This window comes from Nanorana parkeri, unplaced genomic scaffold, assembly GCF_000935625.1.
Source record: "Nanorana parkeri isolate BGI_ZX_2015 unplaced genomic scaffold, ASM93562v1 scaffold871, whole genome shotgun sequence".
NCBI lineage: Eukaryota > Metazoa > Chordata > Amphibia > Anura > Dicroglossidae > Nanorana > Nanorana parkeri.
The window spans coordinates 215,726-225,431 of NW_017307139.1; the positions used below are offsets into that span (position 1 = coordinate 215,726).

At 45.2% G+C, this 9,706-nt stretch overlaps 1 protein-coding gene across 1 annotated transcript in view; it reads left to right on the top strand.

The window, feature by feature from the left end:
* The window catches only part of STOX2 (storkhead box 2), a 178,824-nt gene that overhangs the window by 35,073 nt on the left and 134,045 nt on the right, over nt 1–9,706 (top strand). The window lies entirely within an intron of this gene.

Sequence of the window (9,706 nt, forward strand, 5' to 3'; positions counted from 1 at the left end):
CCCCCCCCACGGACCCCCCCCCCCCCCCCCTGCTCCGATTCTCCAGCGCTGACTGGCGGAACGGACGGGGGAGGGGGCGGGTACAGCTGGCTCTGCCTCTAGATAGGCAGAGCCAGCTGTCACTCACGCAGCTGGGTGGATCCAGACTGTATTGTCGGGATCCGTCCCGGCTGCAGCGGTCTCAGTATACCGCGAGCTATAGCTTGCTATATACACTGAGCTTTGGGTCACAGGAGGAGGTTAGATAATGCCCTCCCGTTACCCTTAGGAGAACTATGACGTGAGTGCTTTTCACTCACCTCATAGTTCTAGCCGACCTGTGACAATGAGACTGTCACAGGTCGGCTCAGTAGATCGGGAAGTGAGCGAACACATACCGGCGTTCGCTCACCTCTCGATCCTGTCACGGCTCTCTGCCGTGACAGGGGAGGGGCTGGATTCCCCCCTCCCTGCTCCGATCCTCCAGCGCTGACTGGCGGAACGGACGGGGGAAGAGGACGGATACAGCTGGCTCTGCCTCTAGATAGGCAGAGCCAGCTGTCACTCACGCAGCTGGACGGATCCAGACATAATTGTCGGGATCCGCTTCAGCTGCGGCGTCTCAGTAGCTCGCGGTATACTGCGGCGTCTCAGTATACTGTGAGCTGTATACTGAGCTTAGGGTAACGGGAGGACGCTAGTTTGTGTCCTCCCGTTACCCTAAGGAGAACTATGGGGAAAAGCCCTAACCCCATAGTTCTCCTTTAAGAGAACTATGAGGAAAAACACTGACCCCATAGTTCTCTTTTAAAGTAAATCCTACATGTGGGATAGAATTATGGAAATCCAATATAGAAATATTTGTAGTTGTTGACCACAGATCCCCTTCAAATGAAGAACAGAACAAGCATCCATCTTTATAGGCAGACCGTTCTGTGCGACAGATCCCTCTTCTTCACATCACACTAAACCAGTAGAACTGGATGTTTTGTGATTAGATCAGCCGAGAGGTCTGGGCTCTAGTGACCTGAAGCCAATCATATAATCTTCAAAGGCAGCCAGCTATAATATACATCCAGCGGGATTCAGCAAAATCCTACAAAGAATCAGCTTTCCCAGTAATGACTGTGCAAGCCATTACCCGGTGCTGGGAACGCTTAGTGAGTACACCTCCTGTGAGGAGGCATCGCTGCTAAAGTATGCTATAGACAAATTCCATACAAGCAATCAGTGCACCACATTTCAAGCAGCACTTGCATATAAGGGACCATTTGGGCATATAAGGGACCATTTGGGCATTGCAGCAGGGAGATAAGTGCCTTAGGCCATCAGAGGATAGAAGCGTGTCCTGATGCTAAAGCTCACTATATGCTGCTCAAAATGTAGCCATTTCCTGCCAACTCAAGCTGTGGATTATTGACTTGTTGGGTGGCCAATGAGTGAGTACAGTCAGTCACTCTATGGGTATCCTGACAGCAGCAAGCCCAAGCTGACAGAATACAATAGCCAGACGGGGAAGATTTACCATGGATGGAGGAATGTTAGAAATCCGGTAAGCCTTATTCACATGCATGTGTACAGCCGTATAGCACGTCTGCAGAAACCTGCGTCTGGAAGGGACAGCTGGTTCATGCACTTGCCTGTACAACTAAATGACAGGACGCAACCCCATGCCCGAACTTGCACATCTTTACAGGTACGGATACACACCACTGGACACAGCCAACTGAAGTCATGGGTGGATAGTTAGACATCTTACTGCTTATTGTTTGCATTTGTATAGCCAGCCTACAAGGTAACAGTGACAATGACTAACAGGTCTTCCTATCTTTTAAGGAGACCCACATCCAGTACAATGATATTGGGTCCCTTGCAAAGGTTCATCATTAGGCTAAAAGCATGCTCAATTTGGGTGATGGCAAGCATTTCTGGCCATCAGAAAGCTTTTTATGGCACACAGAGATTTAAGAGTAAAGGGTCTGGGAAGAAGCTTGATACTGTAACACATTGGGTCAGTCGGAGGGCACATGTTGAGTTCTGGTGCTTCAGTAATTGGTTGGAGGATGGCACTTTTCCATTCATTTGTTGGGCACTTGTGGTATACATTATTACTTGTAATACAAGCCTCTCACCTGCTAAGTGACTCAAGAAGTCTTGTGGTCAGAGAGCCAGGCAACTAGCTTTTTCAGAAGAAGGTCAGCAATGCCAGTGTCTACATTTCTCTCAGCCCAGGGTCCTATTCTGAACGATTTAATGTGCAGGAAGGAATCCATAGCACCTGATCATGACTGATCTGCCATTATCAAGTTGTTGCACTATGCCTGGCTCCTTGCTCTGCTTTATTGAATAAGCCTGTGTGGGGATAGTGGAGGTCTGTATCAGAAGAACAGGCCAGATCTGAAAAGGCATCAGCATGGGGTGTTATTGTGTACTCACAATCTAGGAGCACGTGTGCTCTTTATGACCAAACAATAATTCACACAAGGGCTATGAGGTCTGTGTGGTTAAACAGAGGGTTGTGCAATTTTAAAGCAAGTTTGAACTGTCTGCAGTCCAGGACTCTCGTCTTGTTACTGCTGGTGAACCCTCTGCATCACCCGCTCATCACCAGAGATGGAGGGATTTGTTGCTGTGCTATTGAGAAAGTAGTAGCATAGAGCTGTCCTAAGAGGTTTTTCTCTTGGTAGTCAATGTATTAAGGAAACTGAGGTTTCTTGGATTACCCACATACTGTGTGACTTTGGTTTGCATTAAACATCAGCAGTGTAATAGGAATGCATAATAGAGTTGTTTTTTTGATAATGCAAGCAAAGCTTACTTGAAAAAATAAACCCTGATGATTTGATGCAAACTTGATATCTGAAAACTACACATCCCATAATGCATTGCTTTTAATTTATAATATTACATGGTTCAGACGTAAAATTGTAGTCCAGGAAGCAGGCTCTATGAGAGTTGTGACACAAGGAAGTACATATTCATAGGTCTGAGAGAAATTGCGTCAGTGCTTTCTATGTCAGGACTGGACAAATTCCTGGAGCCAGGTAACCTGTACCCATGTATGTTACGGTCTTTGAGGAAGGTATCTAATTGATTTTCGAATGATTCAATACCCTCAGCTGATACCACTGCTTGTAGCAGAGAGTTCCATAATGTAACTGCTCTGACAGAGAAGAAGCTACTACGCCCCTTGTGGATACATCTTTTCTCCACCAGTTTTAGGTGGTGGCCTCTAGTCTTTGTTACAGAGTTTACAGCAAAAAGTTTATTGCTGATGTTGCCATCACCACTAAACGTTTGTAAAACAAAATCATGTCCCCTTATAATCTCCTCACTTCCAGCGTGAACAAGTCTAAATTTAGCAACCTTGTCTCATAACTTTGGTCCTCCAGCCCCTTAATTATCTTTGTTGCTCTTCTTTGGACTTTCTCCAGCTCCAGAACCTCCTTTCTGTGGATTGGGGACCAAAACTGAACCGCATATTCAAGATGAAGCCGAACCAGTGATCTATAAAGTGGCCAAATTATTGCTTCTTTTCTACAGTACATTCCCTTTTTAATACAAGACAATACTCTGCTTGCTTTGTTTGCCGCAGCTTGGCATTGCATGCTATTGTTCAGTATGCGGTCAAATATGACCCCCAATTTTTTTTTCCATTTCTGACTTCCCTAGTGGAGTACCCATTAACGTGTAATCCGCTTGTCTGTTTTTAACCCCAAAGTGCATTACTTTACATTTTTCGACATTAAACCTCATCTGCCATGTACTCCCCTTCATGACTGATGCCTTTTTTTCATTTTTTGTACCCATGTTATATTCCACATTTTAGGCCTGAAAATTACTTAAAACCCCCCAACATTAACCAAACAGAGTCCCGGCGGCAGAAGTCACCGGGAGTCTGTTTAAACAGCCCCGATGCTGGCGACGTACACTGTACGTCGTCAGTCACGAAGGGGTTGATGTCGAAAAATGCAAAGTATGATGAGCACAGCCACCCATACTAAAATACATTTGAAGTGACCCTGTCAGCACAGGTCACCTGTATGCAATAGCATACCTCCTAAAAGGAGAGCGAATATACTTACCTGTCCAGCGGCTCATATATCAGTACAAGTTATGAGCCGTCAGGAGGAACCATTGTGTGCTTTTTGTGTAATCAAGGTCGATGTGTAGGCAAGTACACTGAGTGGCCAGATTATTATGACCACCCCATCTGTACTTCGTTGGGCCACCTTTTGCCTTAAATACTGCGGCGATTCTTCTTGGCATTGACTCCACGAGATGTTGAAAGGTGATGCGAGGAATCTGACACCATGCCTGATGAATAGCACTGTCCAGTTCTGTGAGATGGAACCAGCTGCCTGATGGCTCTTTCAACTTCGTCCCACAAATGCTCAATTGGATTGAGATCTGGTGATTGTGGGGGCCACCTAAGCAAGGTAAAGTCTCCCTCATGTTCTTGAAACCACTCCTGCACAATACGAGCACCGTGGCATGGCGCATTGTCTTGTTGGAAGAAGCCATCTCCATTAGGATACCCCATCAACATGATGGGATTAACTTTATCAGCAACGACACTTTGGTATGTTGTGCTATTCAGACTTTTTAAAGGGCCCAAATCATGCCAGGAAAACATGCCCCAAACCATAACACTGCCCCCACCAGCTTGAAGGGTTGTACTCATGCATGTGGGGGGCATGCTTTCATGCTGTTTCCTCCAAATTCTCACTCTGCCATCTGCATGATGCCACTGGAAACGTGATTCATCGGACCACATGACTTTTTTTCCAATGCTTGACTGTCCAATCCTTGTGTTCCTGTGCGAATTGGAGACGTTTTATCTTGTTAACTGCAGACAGCAAAGGTGTTCGAACAGGCCTTCGGCTTCCATATCCCATACAATGCAGTGTACGGCGTTCAGAGATCATTTGAGAGGATCCCTGATTAAGATCTGCAGTCATTTAATGCACTGTTGCCCTTCTGTTGTCTTGTACCAGTCTTGCCACTCTCCGTTCTGCCCTAACATTGACTAGTCGCTGACGGCCACAATTCGCACGTTCAGACTTAGATTTTCGGCCGACAGTCCAGTCTTTAAACACTTTAACAACAGCTGCTCTTGAACATTTAACGAATTCTGCTGTTTTGCTGATACTCGCTCCATGGCTCCGAGCGCCAACAATCATCCCACATTCAAAGGGTGTTAAATCGCGTTGTTTACCCATATCTTCAGAAAACAATCACTTCTACTGTCGTGGTAAACAACCTGCTTCCCTATTTATAATGGTCTGGCCCTCTAGCAACTTCAGCTCCAAATTATAGCTAATTTGCCTACAAACGTCAGGTGGTCATAATAAACTGGCCACTCTGTGTTTATTTACTCTCCTTTTTAGCAGGTATGCTTTTGTATACAGGTGACCCTATCACTCCTCTAACTTGATGTTATAATGTAAAATTACCATACAGTATAACTCCACTAAGACAAGAAACATTGGAACACCTACAAAAAAAAAATACTTTATTTACCCGCCTCTATCTTTGTTTCCACTGCAAGGATTCAGATCTTAGCTTCTGGGTGTGACCAGTGCTCCTTCTAAAGGTGCCCATACACTGCGCGATTATCGTACGATAATCGTATGCGAAAGGCCCATTCGGCAGTTGTCGAACAAGCAGGCCACTAACGTAATCGTACGATTCTCGGCGGATTTTCCAGCCTGCTTGTTCGACGGAAGACGTGCGATCGTACAGTAGAAACGGTCGCACGCCTTCCATTCACTTTGCGATTATAGTACGATCGCGGGGTTTCTTGCGATTCTCGTACGATAATTGTACAGTGTATGGGCACCTTTAGCAAGTTGTAATGGGTCTGAAGCAAGAGAAAAACAACAGAGCTCCAAAGATGCAATAGGGACTTCCCCAATGTGTTCTTTGGTAACTTGGCCAGTTACCCAGATTTTTCAGGCAGTCGGGTCCTGAATGGCAGACTGCATTTCAATGAGAGGAGATAAAAGTGTGGGTGCTTATATTTTGTGGCTCCAGCATCCCTTACGGTAAAATAATTTTTCGGGATGGATTGGAGCTCTATAAATGTTCAACTGCTTTTCAAGGATTCCAAAAAGATTCGGGATGACTGCCAGGGAACTAGCATATGCAGAATGAGAGGTCAACAATGGCAGTCTCTCTTCCTTTAGGTCAATGCACACCAGCAACCAGGCTAAACACACAGCTGCTGGTGTGCAGGGAGAGAAACCGTGCAGATGCAGAATGTTTTTTTAGAACTTTATTGAAATCTGACAAATTACATTTCATTTGGTTGTACAGTTACAGCATAGTGCAATGTGTTTGTACCGTGTAGCACAGCAGCGTGCTGAAAAAAAGAACTGCATTTGACAATTGAAAACAAGCCTATTACCTTGTCAGTGTGTTGGGGCTGGGCTGAATAAGACGGCCAGCACACCCCTGTGTATCTGGTGTGAATTGGCCCTTGAAGTTTTTACAGACAGGCAACTAGTATTTTCAAAAGGTGGTCTTAAAGAAACGATATGAAAAGCTTTACTTTTTAAAGTGCGTGATGATATAGTTTACAGAGACGTTAATATAAAGAATGAGCTCACAGCTCCCCCTGGTGAGTGGTTTAGGCTCGATAGCACATTACAAGTCAAATAGAGTAACAGGTGTAAGTCATCCGTCAGTCAGGACTCCGAGTTATACTTGAAAACAAAAGAATGATGTGGCTATACCAATGCCTGCCAAGAGGTCCCACCTGTCACCTCAATTTCCTGACCAGTAGTCAGGTTTTTCTGGTATCAAGTGAGGTGACAAGTAGAAATCTCACAGCCAGGAAAACACAGGGATCCAGTGAAAGATGGGTAGACAGTCTAAGTCCCCCCATCATGTTACATGAACGCGCAGCAAATTCAGGAAAACTGCACACCTTGCCTCATATTCACGAAGCGTGTCAAAAACACAGAACACACTTGTGGTGCCATTACATGTTATGTTATGTGCATACCTCCCACGCATGAGCGCAAATGCACAGGGAAAAAAAAACACAACACATAGGGTGTGTATAGCAGATTTTGCTATGTACACTACTTTCCCGAGTTTGTCACAGGTGGGCACCCATTAAAGTCAATGTGGACATGGACAAACGCTCACACAACGTATTTTGGCTACACAATGGTGTGAACAGGGACTCAAAGGCCAACAGGAATTTTGACAGGTAGTATATATGGAACACAAAAGTGTAACTCACAGTAAGGTACAAGCCAGTGCCTGTAATCAGAAAGCTGAATGTCACAGTACCCCAGGGGAACAGCAAATCAATATCACAATCCAAGCTGTGTTAGCAAGAAAACAGAAGGCAACGGTACCATAGAATAAGCCAGGAGCAGGTGAGGGACCAGCTGAAGTTCAGCAACCCGCAATCTAAGGGTGCCCATACACCTTACGATTATCGTACGATAATCGTATGCGATCGACTTTTCGTACGACAATCGTAACGTGTGAATAGAGTGCACGACCGATAGTACTGTACAATCGTACGACTTTTGACGGTCAAGCATGTTTGAAAACTTTGGTTGATCGTACGATATTCGCATGGTTGGTGGCGTTTCCGTCCGTCAAATGTCGTACGATTAACATTGCGCATGCGCAAACGAAAATAATTGCGGTCAATTACCGCAAGTCGTCCAGGTGTTTTTTTCTAACTACCGCTGATTGAACCTTGCGATAATCGGGGCAGGATGGGGCCGTCGTACGAAAATCGTACGACGGTTCGATCATCGGACGAAAAGTTTAGTCCGATAATCGTAAGGTGTATGGGCACCTTAAAACTAGGGTTGCCACCTGTCCGGGATTCACCCGGACAGTCCAGGTTTTGAATGCTTTGTCCGAGTTTCATGGCAGCTGTAACCCGGACACAAGATGTCAGGCAGGCAGGGGCAACCAAAATTACAATATGGGCTACTGGCCCCCCACTGAAAATAGTCTTGACTCTGATATTTACATATGAATGGGGGGGGGGGCGCTATTTACATATGAATAGGCCACAACCTATTCTCCCCAAAACATTTCCATACGTCCCTAGAGTGTTCGGGTTTCGCTGAAAGAAAAAGTGGCAACCCTCTCTAAAACCCCAAAAACTAAGCACACCCAGATAGCAGGAAGCAAAACCTTGACACAGGGCCAAGAAGCAGCTATTTATAGAGGGTTGATTAGGTAACTGCCTGCAGCTGACAGGCCGGTGGAGTCAGAGAACCATACAGTGCAGGTAATAGGAAACAGAGAGGGCAATTTATCAAATCTGGAGCAGAGAACATCTGGAGCAGCTGTGTATGGCAACCAATCAGCTTCTTTCTTTCATTTTCAAAGCTTAACTGAGCAAACTGAAGAGAGAAGTTTTTGTCTGCTCCAGTTTTGATAAATTCCCCCCAGAGAGTCTTGCCCAGAGCCAAAGCTATGGTTGCCACCTGTCCAGGTGTTCGGGTTTTGAATGCTGTGTTCGGGTTTCATGGCAGCAGAAACCCGAACACAAGATGTGATGTTTACATACGAATGGGTGGCGCTATTCACATATGCATAGGCCGTGACTCATTCTCCCGAAAAAGTGTCTGCGTGTCACTAGAGTGTTCGGGTTCCGCTTGAAGAAAAGGTGGCAACCCTAGCCAAAGCCCTCTAGTGCTTCTGGAGCAGTGGTTCTCAACCTGTGGCTTGCAACCTAAAAGTTAGCAAATGTTTGCAATTACACCACAGTGTTATGCATGGCATTGTGGTATCACACGTTCCAGAGCAGGCGATCGTTTGGAAATGAATGGCACCTCCCACACTAGAATCTGTTGAGCTGAAACCAAAAATTACTTTTTTCCCACCTTTATTTTTTAATAATTGGTGGAAGAGCGGCTTTATTTCTTTTTAAAATTATTATTTTTTATTTTTTTTTACTTTTAGGGGCTGTGGGGACATATCAGGGGCCTAAACAGAAATTAATAGATTTACCTTTTAAAATGTATTGGTGAAAATGGAGCACGTGTGCTACTTTAATAGAAAAGCTTTCACAAATCTGCAGTCTAAAAGGCCTCTTAAAGGAGCGCACTCTTATTACACTATGGGGTCTATTCACAAAGCTGCCGATCAGAAGTGAAGTGAGCCGAACACTGTTCGGCTATTCACTTCAGGCTGGTACGGCTGATTTCAGCCGTACATCGGCTGAAATCAGCCGTACATCGGCTTGCTTCGTGTGGCTTCGGATGCTCAGCATGTTCGGCTGACCTGAAGTGCACAAGGAGTTCGACTCAGCCGATCCAACATCAAGGGGTCCTGGGGCCGAAGCCAGCCGAAGCTACGGCCAGATCCTTCGGCAGCTTTGTGAATAGACCCCTATGTTCACTATTGTACCTGGGAAGCAGTCATAGGGTTACTACCTGGCAGACAGTCAGATGTTAACTTAGTAATGTCAATATTTAAAAAGCTTCTTACCTTCATGTATTGATTTAACATTGTCTGCATAGCAGGCATTGCAAAAAGTCAATTCAATCCAAATGCTTCATAGTAATATTAGCAATTATTGTAGAGATTTATGCTTAAAATAATATGAAACCAGCTTTAGAAAGGAAAAGTGATGAAAGATATGTGAAGTCAACTTTTCATCCCATTCCCTGCCTGATCACTCCAGCAAGACTCATGGATGACCTCACTGCATTGTATCGCTTGCTGACAGGTGCTTCACCAG